The sequence below is a fragment of the Columba livia genome, chromosome Z (assembly GCF_036013475.1).
Source record: "Columba livia isolate bColLiv1 breed racing homer chromosome Z, bColLiv1.pat.W.v2, whole genome shotgun sequence".
NCBI lineage: Eukaryota > Metazoa > Chordata > Aves > Columbiformes > Columbidae > Columba > Columba livia.
Window position 1 is genome coordinate 2514116 of NC_088642.1, and position 20594 is coordinate 2534709.

General features: G+C 50.8%; 1 protein-coding gene across 2 annotated transcripts in view; it reads left to right on the forward strand.

Moving 5' to 3' along the window:
* The first annotated feature begins 546 nt into the window (after positions 1–546).
* Positions 547–20594, forward strand: part of ZBTB7C (zinc finger and BTB domain containing 7C) — a 165108-nt gene continuing 145060 nt past the window's right edge. Inside the window, exon 1 of one of the 2 annotated variants that reach the window (XM_065046853.1) lies at positions 547–833. The gene's annotated coding sequence lies outside the window, so the exon portion shown is untranslated. The remainder of the gene's footprint in view (positions 834–20594) is intronic. The other variant, XM_065046848.1, reaches the window with a different exon arrangement.

Sequence of the window (20594 nt, forward strand, 5' to 3'; positions counted from 1 at the left end):
AGCGAGTTGAGAGAAGGGAACGGAGCTGGGGAAGGGGCTGGAGCACAAGTGTGATGGGAGCGGCTGAGGGACCTGGGGGGTTCAGCTGGAGAACAGGAGCTGAGGGGACACAGGATGGAGTCGCCATCCCTGGAGGGGTTGAACAGACGTGGAGATGAGGTTCTTATGGACGTGGGTTAGTGCGAGGGGTAGGTTAATAGCTGGACTTTTTGATCTTGAGGGGCTTTTCCCACCCGAACGCCTCTGTCACCCCGAGGCAGGGGCGCTTCCCGCCCTCCAGCTCCTCAGGGCAGCGGGCGGCGCTCGGACCCCGCGCTCCCCTCGGGCGGCCGCCAGCCCCGCCCCTCCGTCCTGATTGGCTGAGCCGCCCGCCCGTCCGCCGCGGTTTGTTTGGTCGCGTGGACCTGTCAAGCCCGCCGCGGGGGGGGGCGGCAGGGGCGGCCCCGCTCCCCACCCTCCCTCCCCCCCCCCCCCGCCGCTCCCACGTGGCAGCGCCCGGCGCCCCGACGGGGCGGGCGGGACTTCCCACCCCCGACCCCCCGACACCGGTGACCCCCCCGCGGGGGTGGGGCCGCCCGGGGCTGCGGCGGTGGCGGGGGGGGAGGGAGCGGGGCTACCGACATCCGGGCCCTTCGCTCGCCGCCGGGAGCCGCCGCCAGCCGCGGGTCAGCGCCGCCGGACGGGGCGGGCGGTGCAGGTGGGTCCGCGCCCGCGTCCCCCCCCCCACACGCCGAGGGAGCCACCGCCCCCCCCGCTCTCCCCGGAGGTGCCGCCGCTGTCCCCGCGATGCTCCCCCCGCACCGCCGGGGCTCCCTTTGATTGCGCGTTAGACGGTAAGTTCTTATTGTATTTAATATATATTTTTCTTCTAATGCTCCATCTCCCCGCCCCAGCCCCACCAGGATTCCCGTGCCGGGGTGGGGGGGACACGGAACTCGGGGTCTCCCGTCTGCACCGACGGGACGTGTCCCCTCCATCCCCAGCGCCCCCCACCCCGCGGGGAGCGTCCTGCGTGGGGAGGCAGCGGCAGCTTCACCCCCGCCCCGTCCCTCCCTCCCCGGTGCCGGGGAAGGTGCCCGGTTGTACCAGGGACGGTGCCCGCTTGTACCGGGGGACGGTGCCCGGTTCTCCCAGCGGGGTCGCAGCACCGGCGGGTCCCCGAGCTGCGGCAGCACCGCAGAGCCAGCACCGCTGTCACCGGCAACCCCGGCTCCCAGGTCTGCTGTTCCCACCCCCATCTTATTTTTATCGAATATTAATTATCATTCTTGCTTAATTATTATTATTAATTTTTATTATTTGTTAATATTGGGGCAAAACTTTTGCCGGAGTTCCCACTGCCTGCGGTTGCTCGTGCTGCAGCCGGCGCGATCCTGAGCTCTGCCAAGCGCACGCCGACTTAAGCTCAGCTTTGACTTGTCGCTAAGGACGGGGTGTTTGGGGGGGAGACCCCATCACAGCCCATCGCACCTTGCACCCGGTGGCTCAGGGTCCCCTCCCGGTTCTGGGGTGTCCTCGCTAGGTTTTGGTTCTGGTTATTTATCCAGCTGCTGCCTGAGCCTGTGTGAACTCGGAGGCGGTTGTGGCTTGTGCTCGGGTTTAAGGTGGCACCTTGGGCGAGGCGTTGTCCCCGCGGATGCTGACGGGCTTCACGCTGTGTCACCGTGTCACTTAGGTTTTCCTGGCCCCCCACAATAAATAACCCCGCGTCCTGCCTCCCCCACAGCAGCACCGAGCGATGCGGAGCTGCCTGCCCTGCGGGTGGGCTGCCCGGAGGAGAGGGATGTGGGGGGCTGTGGTGGCTGGGGACCGGTGGGCTTGGTCGTGAGCAGCCCAGGGACAGGCTCAGTGTGGGGTGTGGGGTGAGAATCCCTGGGACATGCTCAGTGTGGGGTGAGCATCCCTGGGATGGGTCAGAGTGGGGTGAACATCCATGTGATGGGTGAGTGTGGGGCGACCATCTCTGGGATGGGTCAGTGTGGGGCGAGCATCCCTAGGACAGGCTCAGTGTGGGGTGGGCATCCCTGGGATGGGTCAGTGTGGTGCGAGCATCCTTGGGATGGGTCATTGTGGGGTGAGCATCCCTAGGACAGGCTCAGCGTGGGGTGAGCCTCCGTGGGATGGGTCAGTGTGGGGCGAGCACCCCTGGGGTGGGTCAGTGGGGGGTGAGCATCCCTGGGGTGGGTCAGAGTGGGGCGAGCATCCCTGGGATGGGTCAGTGTGGGGTGAGCATCCCTAGGACAGGCTCAGCGTGGGGTGAGCCTCCCTGGGATGGGTCAGTGTGGGGCGAGCCTCCCTGGGATGGGTCAGTGTGGGGCGAGCATCCCTGGGATGGGTCAGTGTGGGGTGAGCATCCCTGGGATGGGTCAGTGTGGGCCGAGCATCCCTGGAATGGGTCAGTGGGGGGTGAGCATCCCTGGGGTGGGTCAGTGTGGGGCAAGCATCCCTGGGATGGGTCAGTGTGGGGTGAGCACCCCTGGGATGGGTCAGTGGGGGATGAGCATCCCTGGGGTGGGTCAGTGTGTTACAAGTGTCCGTGGGATGGGCTGAACGTGGGGCGAGATCCCTGGGACATGCTCAGCTTCGGTGCGGGGAGCATGAAGCCAGAATCCCTGGGAAGGGCTGAGCCTGGGGTGAGAATCCCTGTGACGTGCTCAGCCCGGGTGTGAGGAGCATGGGACGAGCATCCGGCCCGGTGTGGGTGCCTTGCCCCCTCCCGCACTGCTGGCAGCCGTCCCAGCATCCCCAAATGTCCCCACCGTCCACACATGCCGCGTGGCAGGAGGGGGAGCTCGCATCGCGTTGGCCAAACAGTCTGGGGAGCTGTGCAGGACAGGGGACGAGCCCCAGCCTGTGTGGGGGTCCCGTGAGCCCCCCTGTACCCCGAGCAGGGGGGACCCCTTTCCACCGAACCCCCCTTTCCGCCAGCCCTCGCCGCTGAATTTCCTCCGAGCCCTCCTGCCCGTATTGTGCTATCGATCGCTGAGCTGAACTTCCTCCCGAAATCATTAAAGCTTAAAAAATTGATGGCACAATAGAGCCCTTTATTAGCCACATAACTTTTCTCGCTTGCTTTTTCTTTCTCTCTTTTTTTTTTAATCAACACAAAAGAGCAGAGCCCGAGCTCAGATTTGTGTCCCGTGTCCCCACGAGAGCTGAGCAGTGTGCCCTCCTCCACCCCGGATACCCATCAGCACAGCCGTGCTGGGCTATTTATTAGGAAAAATGGCAACAAAAATGAATCTCTTATTTTCGTTTAATCCCAGCCTCCTCCCTTTGCAGCAGGCAGATAGGTCTGTTTATTTCTCCTCTTATCAATAAAAATACCTGAATGGGGACTGTGATATTTTATTCCCTGTCACACTTGTCCCTTGCTCTAACGGCAGCTGAATTCTTGCTCGGTATTATCTTACCATTTGGGTAACAGTTGAGTTTTCCTGGAGGAAACCCCCCCGGGCTGGCCGTTACCGTGTCGTTGTACAACACGGCAGAAAGATGGATTACCTGCCTGGGTCTCCTCCGGTGTGACTTCTCCAGGCGACGGAACTTCAGCTAATCCATCCCCGTTCCCGTCCCAATCGTCAGGATGGGTTTTATAGCTTCTAGGAAATATTCGCGGCGTTTCCCGGTTGTAAATACAGGCGCTGATTTGGCAGGTGGGACCGTTGGTGGCATCTTAGGTCCTGCAGTCAGGTAAACCCCTACTAGTTCTCTTTTAGCAGAGAAATGCGGAATTCTTACTTTTTCTGGTTATTCAGAGGGATTTTGAGGTGGCACCTGGAAACAAAAGAAAGAAGGAGGCAAAAAAATAACTACATTTATACACCCTGTTTCCCCAAAAATAAGACAGGGCCTTATATTAATTTTTGCTCCAAAAGATGCGTTAGGGTTTATTTTCAGAGAATGTCGTATTTTTCCATGAGCAACAATCTACATTTATTCCTGAACAGAAAAATCAACATCTATTCAAATACAGTCGTGTCATCACATTCTGTAACATCATAACAACTCTCCAAACGCTGAATTCCATCATTAATTTCTTGTGACTCTGTTTCCTTTTCCATGTACAACACTCCACATTTTGGGTCTCGTGGGGTCTTTTGAGCGCGATTCTCTTGGGGTATCTGCTTTTCTTGGTGAAGGGTGCGTTCTGTTGCCAATTAATTTTACTTTTTTACATGTATAGCTGCGTGTACACTTTTTAAATTGACTATTTTTATGAACTGTAACTAGGGCTTATTTTTCGAGCAGGGCTTATATTTCAAGCATCCTCAAAAATAATGAGAAATCATGGTAGGGCTTATTTTCAGGGTAGGTCTTATTTTTTATTTGGGGAAAAAAGGGTATGTGTGTATGAGTGTAAAATAAATCTCATTATTTTGAAGGCAATATTAACAGTTTTTGAAGGGTCCCTTAGTGATCCTGTGCCGGAGCGGGGACTGGCAGTCACATAGAGGGGACACTGGCCGGTTGTGTGGCCTTGGGCTGGTCATTTGCCTTCTCTGTGTGTCAGTGTCTCTGGAGCGCGGCTGCCTGTGCTGGTATCACCCTCCTCCTCGTTGTAATATCCATTGGGCACTTGCACCCTGTTATTTTTGGGGTGGAAGCCCTTGGGTGCAAAGCATCACCCCCCAAATGTTTCCTTCTGAGAAGAGGAGCTTCAGGTGCATCCGCTGTGCTCCTTGGTTTTTGGGGGAACAGCAGCTCGGTTCTGGGTGATGCGAACGGACCCACGAGCCCCCCGTTTGCCATCCTACAGAATATTGCATGCTGCTGCTGAAAATTATAGAGTCATTTGGTTGGAAAAGACCCTCAAGATCATCAAATTCAACCATAACCCAGCCCTAGCACTGCCCCATGTCCCTGAGAACCTCATCTCCATCTGTCCAACCCTCCAGGGATGGTGACTCCAGCACTGCCCTGGGCAGCCTGTTCCAATGCCCCACAGCCCTTTGGGGAAGAAATTGTTCCCCACATCCAACCTCAACCTCCCCTGGCGCAACTTGAGGCTGTTTCCTCTTGTATGGATCTCAGTGGACACAAATGGCCACAAACAGGACCAAAGGGCATGGGGCATTATAGAATCATAGAACAGTTTGTGTTGAAGGGACCTTCCCAGCTCCCCCAGTGCCCCCCCTGCCATGAGCAGGGACATCTTCACCAGCTCAGGTTGCTCGGAGCCCCGTCCAGCCTGGCCTGGGATGTCTCCAGGGATGGTTCATCCACCACCTCTCTGCCCAACCTGGGACAGGCTCTCACCACCCTCAGGGACAACAATTTCTTCCTTATGTCCAGCCTGGATCTCCCTCCTCTAGTTTAAAACCATCGCCCCTTGTCCTATCACAACAGCTCCTGCTCAAAAGTCTGTCCCCATCTTTCCCACAGGCCCCTTTTAAGTTCGGAAAGGTGCAATAATGTCTCCCCGGAGCTTCTCTTCTCCAGCTGAACACCCCAGCTCTCTCAGCCTGTCCTCCCAGCAGAGCTGTTCCAGCCTCGGATCATTCCTGTGGCTCCTCTGGCCCCTCTCCAGCAGGTCCATGTGTGTCCTGTGCTGAGCACCCAGAGCTGGACCAGCACTGCAGGGGGGTCTCACCGGAGCAGAAGGACAATTACACCATATTGAAAAAGCCTGAGTCTGCCTAACCTGGGGCTTTGCAAATGCCAGAACCAGGTGCCTGAAGACATATTCAGGCACCTAGATCTCTGTGAAACCCTTTTCATTCCTTCCTCTCCCAGAGCATCCCTGTCGTCCCACGGCAGCGACGCGCTCTCCTCAGCACCAGGACTCTCTGTTCCCTGCTCCAGCCACGCTCCAGAAGCTTATACAATATTTTTGGCGCTTTTCCCCGGAGTCATTATTCTGGGTAACGTGGTTTGTTTGTTTATGCTTTTTGGTTTTAATCATACTTTTTTTTTTATTAAATTGTGTCTGAAAAGCTCCAGGGCTTCCTTTCTCTTCTCCGTTCCCAGATTATTAAAAAAAAAAGGAAATATTAGAATAAAAAAGGAAATAGTTCGGTGCTGTAATGAATGTAGTTTGGCTTTTCCAGAGAGGATGTGGGAGAGAAAAAGGGGAGGGGAAAAATAAGCGGCAGGTGTGTTTGTAGGGAAGGGTGTGCCCGGCTGTGTATTTTGGGATCTGCTGGGTCTGTGCCACTTTTTTACGGCGTTCTGGTGAAAATCCGGGTCTCGCTTTGCTTTTAATCTCACTGTCACCAGCTCAAAGGAGAAACAACCCTCATCGTTCTTATGAATCCGTTTCATTTGTTTAATTAGATCTTAGTTCTCTGTTGGCGTTGCTGGGAGGAGGTGTCTTGGCTTGTTTACCTAAGCTGGTTGATCTAAAAGGGTTTGAATTTCTTTTATTGAGTTTTATTTTGGAGAAGGAGGAAGGCTGGGGAGCGGTGGGGCTGGCCAGGCTGCTGGTGTCCTCTCCAGTGGACCTCCAGGAGCAAAGGGAATTACTACGAGAGCAAAGCTCAGAAGAAGGACATCCAAGGGTGGGATGACACTGGTGGCAAGGAGAACCAGGAGCAAACTGTACCTCCCTTGTAGATGGTGGTACAATTCACAGAATCAGAGAATTGTTTTGCTTGGAAAAGACCTTTAAAGTCATTGAGACCAATTGTTAAGCCAACACTGCCACGTCCACCTCTAAACCATGTCCCTAAGTGCTAATTCCCATGGATCAGGACTAGGATCTTGGCTAACAGCCATGGTTGGGAGGTTCAGTCCATCCTGGTGACACCTTGGCTATTGTGGCTCGAGGTTGCAGCAGCTCGCTGGCATCCATGGTAGTTGTCCCCACACATGGTCCTTCCTCTGAAAGGAGGTTGTAGCATGGAGGGTGTTGGTCTCTTGTCCTAAATAGCAAGTGATCGGACAAGAGAAAATGGCCTCAAGTTGCACCAGGCAATGTTCAGGTTGGATATTAGGAACCATTTCTTTGCAGAAAGGGCTGTTGGGCATTGGAACAGGCTGCCTAGGGCAGTGGTGGAGTCACCATCCCTGGAGGGGTAGAAAGACGTCTAGATGAGGTTATTAGGAACATGGGTTAGTGCTGGAGTTGGGTTATGGTTGGAGAGTTGGGTTATGGTTAGACTCGATGATCTTGAGGGTCTCTTCCAACCAAACAATTCTATGATTCATGCAATGGGACAAACATCTGGCGCAAGTAGAGGAGGTGACACAGGGCCTGGCCGCAGCTGTGGGGTTATCCCACATCCCCGTAAGTGCTGTTGGGTCATGTCAACCTGCTTCTAGATGTCCTGTTGGCTTCCCCAAGGTCAAGCGTGATGCGTCTTGCTAGACCGGAGCTGGGATATTACAAATACACCCACCGCTTCTGCATCACTCAGCAGCAGCAGGGCTCGCATGCCGCCTCGGGGCACCTGAATGCAGAGACGATGAGCGGTATGGGCTGATAGCATCTCATCCTGCCGGTCCATACAGACCAGTGCCAGAACACACGTTGGCTGTGCTTAACGTTCCTGGAGGGAAGCAGGTCTCTGGGGCAGGCAGGGAGGCTGTCGTAGCGAGGAGAGCTTGATCTAGGTCTGGCTTTGCAGAGATGTGAGCTCATGGGTTTTAGTTGCTCACAGTGTATTCTGCTTTCTCTCACCAAACCTTTACTTTTGTTCTTGTGTGGCCTCAGTTTTCCTTTTCTCCCACTGAAACCGTGGGAGATGGAAAACATCCCGATGTGCAAATGGATGCTGTGACCAGGAGTTTATTGTTCTGTGATAAACGGGAAAAAATATGGAGTGTCCCATTTATTCCTGAAGAGGTTCTTATTGCCACCTGTGTGAGGGACATCTTTGGAGCATTGAAGTATGACGTATAGATGGGGTGAGGGATCTAGGATGAGAGGAAATGTCCTCAAGTTGCGCCAGGGGAGGCTGAGGTTGGATCTGGGGAACAATTTCTTCCCCAAAAGGCTGTGGGGCATTGGAACAGGCTGCCCAGGGCAGTGCTGGAGTCACCATCCCTGGAGGGGTTGGAAATACACAGAGATGAGGTTCTCAGGGACATGGGGCAGTGCCAGGGGTGGGGTAACGGTTGGACTCGATGATCTTGAGGGTCTCTCCCAACCACATTGATTCTGTGTTTCTATGTCGTGGCCAAGGCGTTATGGTGGGACACACATCTCAACATGAAAGGTCTGTCTGAGACTCCTTGTTCTGTCTGAGGTGGGACTGCTGTGGTCCTCTTGTGGTTAAACACTTAGATGGGTGCTCTGGGCTTTTCCTTCTGTTCATTTTGCTGGCTTTTTCCTTGGGATTTGGGGACATAATCTGTTTTTACCTCCATTCCCCACCATCACCAGCTGCGATGCTTCCTTTTCTGCTCCGCATCCTGTAGAACCGGTGCTGTCTCTTACTGGTGCGTATCAATAGCGTGGTCTCCATCATGGTTGGAACCTGAATGAATTACTCCACTACAAATAAGTAAATTAAAAAAATAGTATTTGCAAGAGCAACAGGTCAGAGATCTAACATTTCTGCAGGGCTGTTCATCAGAAATGATGCCCAAATATCCTATAAACTTTCATGTGCACATAAAATGCCACTCCCAGGCTTCAAGGCAGTATCAACTGTTTAATAATGAATAATGAACTGTTTAATAATGATGGTTCCGGGCCTGAAATACAGAATTATTGCCTCCACTTGGAATTTTTTTTGTCTTCCAGTGGGCAAACCCAGCAGCTCTATGGCTTATCCGAAAATTGTCAGCTCTATCAGCCAAGCACCCCCAAGAGGGACATGGCTTCTTTTGAGTTGTGGGGTGAACGATGCTCTAGAAAGTCCTAAATAACCTTTCTGGGAACTGAATTGCTGGGAAAAGTGGTGTCTCCCAACCTCTTGTGGCTACTTCCTTCGGATTTTGGGTCTTTCGCAGATAAGATTCACCAGTCTACAAGATGTCCTTGGGTCCTGTAGGACCTCTTGGTAGAAGAAGCTTGGTGGAAGGAGCCTTTCCAACACTATATGAACCTGCTAATCGCATCAAATTTAACAATATACAGCAGAGGAGGAGGTCGGGAGGGAGCAGAAAATGTAAATTTTGTTTCAGTTTAATCCCGAACTGATATTTTTATTTATTTACCGCTCAGCCCTCCTCCTTTCTCCAGGCTTTGTCTAGCGTAAGGAGATGAAGATTTGCATGCCCGATCAAATCTGATAGGAATAAACAAATCAGCGAATTAGCGAGTGTGCGGCCCTCAAGCTAATTGGCAGGTGACGAGCTCCGTGACTGTGCCGAAGACGAGATCTTCTGCGCAGCGTGTTGTACCTTGGCACAGGGACACGAACAAGAGGCCGTTGGCGACTTTTGAAACAGAAATCCCTCGGGGTGTTTATTTTTAGGTTGCCTCGCTCTGTGATGAACACACCATCAAAGTCAAACCAAAAAAGGGTGGGCAGGAGAACAGCGACCTCAGCTCGGTCGGCGATGAGCTTGAGCTTAAAGTCGCGAAGATCCGCCAAAATTGGCGACTCTTTGTGCCTCGAGAATGAAGTTTCGACAGTTAATCATGGCAATGTGAGAGAAAACATTTGGGGTATTTGTTGTTGCTTTTAAACATCCTAATTGTCAATTAAATAGAGGAGATGAGCAACATGACTGATGATAGTTGCCGGGGTTGCTCAGCGGGCGTTTGCAGTGGTTTTGTCAGCCTTTCCTTTAAAAGTCATCCTTTTTTTTTGGTATTTGCAGCTTGGAGTTTCTTTTTGAGCCTGGATTTTTGGTATTAGGACCCTCAATCTTCTCTTCAACCCAAAGTCACCAGGCACTGGTGCAGATCTGGTGTTGGTCAGTGCCTTGGATTGGTGAAATTAATCTCTGATATTCTGCTTTCGTGTCTTTTATTTCTCCCAAGAAGACAAACACTTCTTGGCCAGCCTGTTGAGAACCGCAGAGATGCCATGTGAAATTATAAGGGGGAAACAAGCAGCAGGGTTTCTTTAACAATCACCATTTAAAATGGTAAGGCTATAAACGAGCCCTTTGATAACGTGCAATTAATATGGCGATGCAGGATTTTACCGGGTCCAGGTTGTAAATTTAAAACGACCTGTAATAATGACGGGCTTTGCAAATTAAACACCTTGTAGATTAATTTAACACCACTTTACAAATAATGCATTATATGACTCCCCTTCAAAATATGAAAAAGCGGGTGTTAATCTCATTTTTTGTGAGGTTGATGCAACTTGAGTCTTTCACTTCAGTGTATGTGTGTACTCCTGTGTTATTTTTTGATGCCTTATTTTTAATGTATTTTATTAGGGACTGAGCTTGCAGCACTTCCAAGTGTGAATGATTTAGTTCGCCTGGCTAGTCCATTGATTTCAGGAGCAGATCTTCTCCGGGGTTATTCTGAACCCATTATCTTTATCGGGCTTCGAATTGTAAAGAAATACCCTGCCGTCCTTGTAAAATGTGGAACTGGTTGGATTATTTTTGAGGGGGAATAGAGGAAAAAGGCACTTTTGGTTTAGAAACATGGGTAATTGGGAAAGATGCTGCTGTGGCAAGCGCTGAGCCTCCTTTGGGCATCATGGATGAGCCATTGGGACGCTTTTCTTCTGAGCAGTGTAGCCCAAAGCAGGTGAGGATGTTACAAAAAAGGAGGAAATCATGACCCCCTCCGTGAAGAATAAAAAAATCAGAGGAGGAAATTAAAGTCACGTTCTAGTTTTGAGTGAATTTGCTGTTTTGGCATCCTCACCTTCACAAGTGGTCCTGCTGCCCGAGCATCCCTCATGAGATGGACCTCAGGAGCCCGATTTTGGGTGGAGGAGCAACCGGTAGGGGCTGAACACCATCTGCTTTTGAGTCTTCTCTTGCCCACCTTCTCCTAGTGGTCTTGGTGCTGCTGCAGTTTTGCCCCCAGTTCCTATTGTCAGTGCCTCCTATTTGCTTGGTAACCCTGGTGCCGTTGATGAGACTTAGTCATTCCCTGGTGCTCTTATCCTCCTTCCTCCTTCCTCCTTCCTCCTTCCTCCTTCCTCCTTCCTCCTTCCTCCTTCCTCCTTCCTCCTTCCTCCTTCTCCTTCTCCTCCTCCTCCTCCTCCCCAGGAACAGGAAAATGCTGCACAGCCATGGTGTCCAGCATGGCCACACTCTTCTGCCACCCCTCGAGCTCCCCGAAATAGTCTCACAGCGTGCTGGGCTCCTCTCTCCATGAAGAACTCCAAACATCTGTGGTCACCAGAGGTAAAGACGTTCTGCCTGGGAGAGTGGCTGCTCGTCATTGGGGTCTCCAGCCCCAGCAGAGGACATGGGGAAGGCTGAGGAGCAATGATGAGCTCCCTCTCCTGGTCTCTGTTACCCCAAATCTGTGCAGCCCACGTGCTCCTACAAGGATGGTTTCAAACCAGGCTTGTTGGGATACTTTTGTCCTTCGTTATTTCCTCCTGGCTCTGCCAGGTTGTGTCTAGAGGTGAAAAAGGAGTTTGGAGAAACTTGGTACCTCCAAGTCATTGGGCATGGCTGGTCCCCCTGATACCCTCTCCATCCTTGGGGCACGTGTGCTGTGATTGATCAGTAAAAGCATTTCCATTGCATCTTTCATCTGGATGTTCCAAATGTTGTATCAACTTCCAGGCAGGCTGCTGACATGCTCGAGTAGGGATGGGTTGTGTTCTCTATCATCTTCAGTTCAGGATGTCTTCCTGGAAAACGTGCTTCAGCTCAGATGTCACACGTGGTCTTCATGGGGCTCCGCTCTCCAGGTTGAGGTGGGGACAGGGTATCTCGGAGGGCCTTTGTAGATAAAACCCTGTGGATTTATTGAAAGGAGTTTGGGTTGAGTGACTGTTTTCAGTCCATGGTTATGTGAGGAGCTGGAGGATGATTTGGAGACAACCCATCGTCTGGACTGCTTATCAGACCAGAAGATCGCTCCGTGATGAGACCGGAATTTAGAAACAACATGCATGAGAGAAGGGAATCTAATTGGCCAATTGCATACTAATTCATAGTAATTACTCATGCAAATTAGAGGCATAATTTTACATGCATTTGGTGCAGGGGCGGCTTTGTGCCAGCGTGGTCCTGGCTGGGGACATGCTGGTGACAGGGAGGGCTGAGGGTGTCACACAAGAAATCCATTTTAACATGGGATTTCCAGGGCTGTGTTGCTTCCCTGTCCCTGGAAAGACGCTTCCCCTTCAGCTCGGACCTTTCGATGGCTGTGGGGAAGAGCAGACGTGCAGGAGAATCCCCAGAACTGTTCTGGGAGATGCTGCTTATTTTCTTTTCTCATAGAAAAATAAATGAATTAGTCACCAAAGGGGCTTTTTGTTCTTCAGAAAGTACTTAGACTTTCTAATCTCTGCCGAGTGTGTCATGGGCTGGAATCTGCATAGCCCTGTGCCTGCTTTGCCTGTCTGAAGAAGTTGCGTTAGTCTCAGTTTTGCCTCCTGTGCTAATCCAGAACCACCGTTATTGCTTCACGCTCCGGAGCCTGATCTGGGATGTAAATCTCGAGTCTTTGTTTTGCCTTTCGGTTCATTCCATCCTGAAGCTTTTGCCTTTACCAAAGACTGGCTTCGTGATCTCCAAAAAATGTTTCCTAATCTCTGTCTGCATCTTGTCTCCTTAATAGTTCCGTCTGTTGATAGTGGGCAAGGAAAATGTTCTGATGTTCATTTATCGTGCCCAGTTTGCCACATAGGTAAGAACGTTGGGGTTCTTCTATACGTAACCTGAAATAAACACCAAGAACATCTTTATCCACACCACATCATCATGTATTAGGTATATGTTGCAGTTTTGTTTATGCTTTATGTATATTACAGCTATACTTTGGGAATCCAGGTTGTATTTAGAGCTTCAGGTGGAACGGGGAAGCAGTTCACTTGCATCTCCTCTAAAATAATCCAAAAATGAGGTGCCCTATGTAATACAGCTGTCATTGTGTTTTCTTTGGGTCATTTCTGTTGGGGCCTGATAAGCGTGGAAACTATAAAATAAAAAGCAGTTTTCCATAGCTGCAAATTCCTCATGTTATTTTCACATGTTGCAGCAATTTCTACTTTAAAGGCACCATTTTAGTAAGGCTTAATAATGCCTCTCCTACATTTTGGACTTATGTAGTTTTGCAAGAGATAATTGCAAAATGTTTGGGAGGCAAAAAGCTAATTTTACCCAGGGCTCTGTTATTTCCTTAGCAAAGTTGATCGTTTTTGTGAAGCATCTTGCAAGTTGTGGGTGTTGGGATGAGTCTGGAGGGGAACAAACGGGTGGATGATGTGCAGGTGTGGCTTCTAAAGAAAAAACACAAGCCATTTTTCTGCTGAACAGCTTTTCCTTGCGAGTTCTGCCTCATCTCGCGCTCCACCATGAGCTCCTGGGGACAGGGACATCTCTGTAGACTTTGGCAACCACCATGGCGGGTTCATTGCGGGATGCGCACCCCCAAATTGTTTGCGGCTGCACTTCTCTTTTGCTCTTAAGCTATTTTTTTAGCATTAAGGGCTGGTTTAATGTGGTTCCAAATATGCAAACGTTCAGACAGCGCAATCAGCCGACTCAGCGCAGCCTTCAATGATGCTTCCCTGGGGCTCCCGCACCGTGCTGGCCCCGGGGCTACTGGTGCCTCAGGTGGCTGATGAGTGTCTGGTGACTGAGGCCCCGGGGGGACACCCTGAGATGACCCAGAGGGTTCAATCTTCTCCCCTTGCTGCACCCCACGCTCAGGGATGTCTTTTGCTGTTCCACTATCTCAGGCACATCTCCATCACATTGGCCTTGTGCTGTGGGGCTTCCCCAGAGTCCATCACCAGGGTGGTCTTCTCCCCACCTTCCCAAGGGCTCTTCTCCTTCTTCTCTACAGCTGAAGCTCATCATCAGTCACTTTCAGGGCAGAGCCTTCAACAGCTGAGCAAGAGGATGTTATGCTGCAGGTGTGGCAGGTCAGATACACCTATAGGTTATCAATAATCATAGAGTCATTTTGGTTGGAAAAGACCCTCAAGATCATCAAGTCCAACTGTTACCCTGCCCCTGGCACTGCCCCATGTCCCTGAGAACCTCATCTCTGCATCTGTTCAACCCCTCCAGGGATGGTGACTCCAGCACTGCCCTGGGCAGCCTGTTCCAATGCCCCACAGCTCTTTGGGGAAGAAATTGTTCCCCAGATCCAACCTCAACCTCCCCTGGCGCAACTTGAGGCCGTTTCTGTGTGTCCCTGTGTCCCCTCAGCTCCTGTTCTCCAGCTGAACCCCCCAGGTCCCTCAGCCGCTCCCATCACACTTGTGCTCCAGCCCCTCACCAGCTCCGTTCCCTTCTCTCCACACGCTCCAGCACCTCAAGGCCTCTCTTGGCATAAGGGGCCCAAAACTGACCCTGGGATTAGAGGTGCAATAATTCACTATAATATAAAGAGTTAGTATATCCACATGGAGCAGCTTTTCTCCATGGGTGAGGGATGTGTGCTGGTGGGAGGAGGCTGGTGCAATGTCACCTGAGGTGTCTGCACCATTTCTCACCCTCTTCTGCCTTTAGTTTGGATTTGCAAAAGGGCTGTAGATCACTTAGGCTTGGTCAGACCTGACAAAGGGACACAAACAAACCCTGAGCCACGTGTTTGCTGCAAACCCACCCTTCCCCATCTCTTGTCTGCAAGATGGTGCAGGCTGGACATGAGGAAGGAATTGTTGTCCCTGAGGGTGGTGAGAGCCTGTCCCAGGTTGGCCAGAGAGGTGGTGGATGAACCATCCCTGGAGACATCCCAGGCCAGGCTGGACGGGGCTCTGAGCAACCTGAGCTGGTGAAGATGTCCCTGCTCATGGCAGGGGGGGCACTGGGGGTGCTGGGAAGGTCTCTTCAACACAAACCATTCAGTTATTCTATGGAGGGAGAGCCCCATCCTGTCTCAAGGAGCTGGGTTAAAAATATCTTAAAGACAGGCAAGCTCTGACGTGCAGGAAAAGAAAAATATGACTTAGATATGTCTGCTGCAATTGGTATTTTTTCTTTCTTTTTTAGCACTGGGGGCCCCAGCCAGTCCAGGGGTGGGCAGAGCAACATGTAGAGCGATATTGGCCTCTGAGCTGGGCTCAACACTGCATGGGCCTGAAGGGATGCTGTGATTGTAGAATCATGGAATAGTTCAGGTTGATGGGACCTTCCCAGCTCCCCCAGTGTCCCCCCTGCCATGAGCAGGGACATCTTCAGCAGCTCAGGTTGCTCAGAGCCCCGTCCAGCCTGGCCTGGGATGTCTCCAGGGATGGTTCATCCACCACCTCTCTGTGCAACTCATTTCAGTGAAACCTGCTCATCTTTTGGCAACCGTCTTGCCCACTCTGATGTCCCCAGCTGCCTTTCAGGTGAATCTTCACCATCCCTCCAACTCCTTCACTAGTACTGAGGAACATCGGTCGGGGTTGTCGTCCTATCAAATATGGTTGCTTCTGCTGGCTTTAAGTTATCAGCTTTTTTCAAGTCCTACCAGAGTGAATCTGTCCCACAAAATTCACCCTTCTCTCATTCCCACAGTCATCTTTTCCTTTAGTTTTGCCTGAGCCCTTTTGAAGCAATCGTGGGATGTAGGAGGAGAACTTGCGCCTATGGACAAGTTGTTGAGTCAAACATGTTGAGTTGGGGTTCCTCTGGGGTTATGTTTTTAATAAGATATACCATCAATACATATGTATACGTGAGAGATTTTGGGTTCCTTTCAGTGTGGGCTTCTTAATTTATGAGGAAATGGTGTTTGTGCATTGCTTGTTTTCATTATGCCTGAAGAGAGGAGTGGAAGCTGGCCAAGATATGGAGATAGTTTTGGCTGAGGAATAAAGTGTGAGTTCTGGTACTTCTGTGGTGAAGGACACAATGGGTGAGATACTGAAATAATAAGAAAAAGAGAGATATAGAAAACATGTTTGATATTGCAGGTTGGTGCTTGAAGGGGTGGTTGGGCGTTAGAGAGGTGATGGTTCATGAGCTGCAGGTGAAGGATCTGATCTGGAGAACGAGCTGCAGCTGTGGGGAGGGAGGAGACAAGCCCATGGGGAGGGGATTATCTCGGTGATGGACTTTGGGAAGTCCCAAAGCATGAAGCTGATGTGATGTGATGAGGATGTGGCTGAGATGGGGAGCAGGAGAGGACAACCCTAAGTGTGGGGAGCAGGAGATGTCTTCCCTAAACATGGGACACAGCAGAGGTAAGAGTGGACCTCAGGGCCAGTGGTGGAGAATTGGAAAACACCACATTTTTGAGCTTTTCTTTAGAATGATGAGGGTGAAAGGTTTTTAAGGCTTTATTTTTGAGGTGAGCGCAGCTGTAATTGCACCTTGGTGAGAACCACCACCACGGCCACCACGTTGGTGTCTTTGGTGTCACCTCGCACAGGGACAGGGCCGGAGGACGCTGCCCGCTCCCCCTACCTGTGGCATTTTGCTGGCGTTTTAAAAAACAACGAGTGGGCAGAAACCTGGGGAACATAAAAGCACAAACCTGGTGCTAAACCAACCCAGGTGCTGCTCGAGCTGTGACGCCCCGTGGTCCCCAGGAGGGGTCCCCCATAGCCGGAGAGGAGGGAGCGATGCAAACCAGAATAATCCCCTTTATGGTTATTATTTTTTCCTTCTTCTGGAGCATTTTAGTCTCTCCCCTGGACAAAAGCAGGATAGTGCTGTGTGTCATTTCCTCCCCGGCAGCTATTCAGCCTGGCACCGCGCGGCTCTGCCGCCCCCTCCCCTGCCCCGGGCACAGATTCCTCCTTGTTCCCGTCCTCTGTACCACCCAGGGCTTCCTTGCCAAGTTTTCTCACACCCTTTTATAGCTGTGCAGAAGGAACATTTAAAGCCGCACAAGCGAGGAGCCAAGGGGTGTCTTTAAAAACCAGACATTTCTCTCTGCTAAGCCATGGAGATGGGTTGGGTGAGCTCTGGTGATGCTCTACGTGCAGAAGATGAAGTTCAGCCCTTAAATAAGCTCCTGTCTCATGGCCAAGAGGGCAGCTGGTCGTTCGTACTCTGTATTGATGAGTCTTCAAAATATGAGAGTGTTTTTAGGTCCAAATCCAGGCAAAGAGGTCCTGAGTGGGTTGAATTGGAGCTGGAGAGCACTGGTTGTCCTTGCCGGAGAGCTGGCCCTGGTGGTGAAAGCATCAAATACGATGGTGTCTCTTATATGTTGGGGATGAGGGAGAGATCCAGATTTCCTGATCTGGGCACAAAAATCGGCATTATGCCGTCCTGCTTTCTAATTTTCTTGAGTTGATCGCCAAGGAACCATCCCATGGGCAGGACCTTTTAATGTCACTGGTTTGCTTAGGTGGCAATCAAACCAGCGACCTAAAGGCAAGTGGTAATTAATTACAGCCCTTACTTAACATGCAATAAAATGCACCATATACCCTGTATTTCAGTCAATAAGTTGTATATTACACAGAAGAAGTGCATAAATTGGTGTTTTTTGCATCAAACAAAGGCTTCTTGCAGGCTCCTTCTTGACGGAGTCTCTTGGCTTGGATACCGGATCGCCGCTCAAATGATGGGGAGTGATATCGTTGAACAGTAATTGGCTCCTGAATTATTTAACTGCACAATCCCTGTAGTAGCAACAACACTGGCGAACATTTAACTCGCAATTGTCTCGGCTGGGAAACAAATACAGGGGTGCTGCAAACTCCATGGAGCCCGGAGGTGGAATAATTCGGTGGAGACTGTGCTTTATAAAATGAAAAGGTTTATAGTTATTTTGTCGATGGTGGCCTCGTGCAGTGGGAAGTGCATGCTAATCGCTTATCAGCTCCTGCCTTTTAATTTGTAATCTGGATCCTGCTGATTTTTTTTGAAGAAAAAGGGATGTTAATCCATTGCAGGTTCCTCATGTTAAAGGCCAATATCTCCCTGCACCTTCTCAATTCAGTGGCATTTGCTGGAGATGTAGTTGAGTTGTAACTCGTTGGCTCCTGACCTGGGTCTTTGGAGAGGATGGGCTAATCAATTAACAAAGCAGCTGAACTTATGAAGCAGAAAACCCCAATCAAAATGGGTTCTAAGTCCCCCTAAAGCCTCCTTGCAGCTGGTTGAAGACCACAAGCTCTTTATACATGAGGTTCAAGACCAGATGTTGGTGATGCTCTTCTTGCACTAACCTGTGTGCAGAACCTCACCCCTCATTATTGTCTCCCCAGTTCTCAGCTTGGCCATCACTCAAAGTCCTCTCTGCCTTTGAGGTGCACCTAGAAAACCCACCAGCAGCTGGTGGTGCTGCTGCCATCTTGTCTAGACTGTGGTTTGCCAAGAAAGGTTGGACCAGATGATACTTGTGGTCCCTTCCAACCTAGAACTCGATGATTCTATGATGATCCTACGATGCTGCACCATCAGAAAACCCATTCTTGGTTATGTTTGCCTGAAAGTCACAGGCAGCAGAGTCAGGCAGGAGGTTTAACACGTTCGTATCTCATAGTACAGACTCCACCGTGAGTGCGGCCCTTCATTTAGAGCAGTTCCAGCTCCTCCTCTGTCAAGCAGTTTCTTCTGTCCCTTTGGTGTCTGTGTGTGTAGGAGCAGCAAAGAATAACCTGGTGACTCTTCAGGGTTTGTTTTCACAAAATCCCAGAGTGTCAGGGGTTGAAGGGCCCTGGCAAGCTCGTCCAGTGCAATCCCCCCATGGAGCAGGAACACCCAGATGAGGTTACACAGGAAGGTGTCCAGGCGGGTTGGAATGTCTGCAGAGAAGGAGACTCCACAACCTCCCTGGGCAGCCTGGGCCAGGCTCTGCCACCCTCACCAGGAACAAGTTTCTTCTCAAATTTAAGTGGAACCTCTTGTGTTCCAGTTTGTACCCATTACCCCTTGTCCTGTCACTGGTTGTCACTGAGAAGAGCCTGGCTCCATCCTCCTGACACTCACCCTTCATGTATCTGTAAACATGAATGAGGTCACCCCTCAGTGTCCTCTTCTCCAGCTCCAGAGCCCCAGCTCCCTCAGCCGGTGGTCTGGCAGCTTCAACATCTTTCTCCTGTATAGGTGCCACCTGAGTTCTCAACCCGGTGCCCAGCAAGGATGGCGTGACCCAGATTCGATGTGTTAGACTTGCTTCTCTTTTAATTAAAAGCCCAAAGAGAAATAAATTATTTTGCTCCTGTGGATGAAGAACAAGTGAGGGAGGTGGAAAAGGAAAAGAAGGTGCAGGCTGTTTGCAGAGGCTTGTTCGCGAGCTGCTTGTCCAGGCAGCGCCGCATGTTTGCTGTGGGACGGGCTGATATTTTGTGGCTTCATTACGTGGGTTCGTTTAGCACTGAGAAATCGGGAGGTTCCCCTAATTTGGGGATGCAGGCTAAGGTTGGATCTTGGGAACAATTTCTTCCCCAAAGGGCTGTTGGGCATTGGAACAGGCTGCCCAGGGCAGTGCTGGAGTCACCATCCCTGGAGGGGTTGAACAGACACACAGATGAGGTTCTCAGGGACATGGGGCAGTGCCAGGGGTGGGTTATGGTTGGACTCAATGATCTTGAGGGTCTCTCCCAACCAAAATGATTCTGTGACTCTATCCCCAAGGAGCAGCAGCTGAAGCTTTCCCATCCCATCACATAACCATGGCCACTCGTAGATGCCCCACTGACTTTTCCAATCGCATTATTACTATTAATCGGTTATTGACTTGCCCCAGTGCTTGGCAGCCACTGGAGCAGGGCTCTGGTTTCCTACACGGGGCATAAATATCCTGGTGAAATGTCCCAAAGAGCTGATTTTCCTATTGTCTTGCTCCCGTCTGGTCCCACAGCAGGAGGTTTGATGCTCACTGGTCCAGATATGCTTTTCGTCCCCTTTGCGCAACTCTATTTACTCCATGGAACCAACAGCAGGATCCAACCCTGTGATTCAGACCTTCCCATAGATGCACCTCTGGGAAGATTAATCTTCTTAATGGAAGCTGGACTTGTGACAGCTGTGACTTTCAAACCTTGGTCTGTCTCGATGCCACATAAACCAGGGAGATCTAAAAGGCTTGTAACCTGACCAAGGGATGTATAAAGCAAAATAGTTATAATTAACTTCAAAGTATGAAGCTGTCTGTCTTTCAAGCGAAGAGAAAAAAATCCTCCCTGGGCTTGGGTCGAAAATGAGTCGTTTTTATAAAGGCATAGTTAATGTGACATAAAAGATATATATATATATATATATAATTCTGAATAGTAATAGGTAACAGATAATGAAGTTCTCCCTTTCATAGGAACAGTGTGGTTCTGTCACTGGGGTGAGCTGCTTGTTTGGATACAGGGTTATTGTTGTGTAAAATCAGCGTGCGGTCACTTAATTAAACACAATCAAAGCTTTGTGGGTCTCTGAAGATGGCAGCATCCAGCAATGGGCAGGGGATGGAGGTGGAGCCTTTTGCACAGCCCCTATATATCTGTACATGAGCTGCCTTGTAGCTGGTAGAGGTGGATATATATGGATGGAAAGACCATGGGGAGCTTTAGACCTTGCCCATCTCCCCGTATGGATTTTTTGGGGACGATTCAGGGACCCCATGCACGCACCCCAAGCTTGAAGGATCTTTCCAAGCAACATCTGGCAGCTCTGGTGTTGCTGCCCCACCAGCTCCTTCCCTCATGGAAATGCTG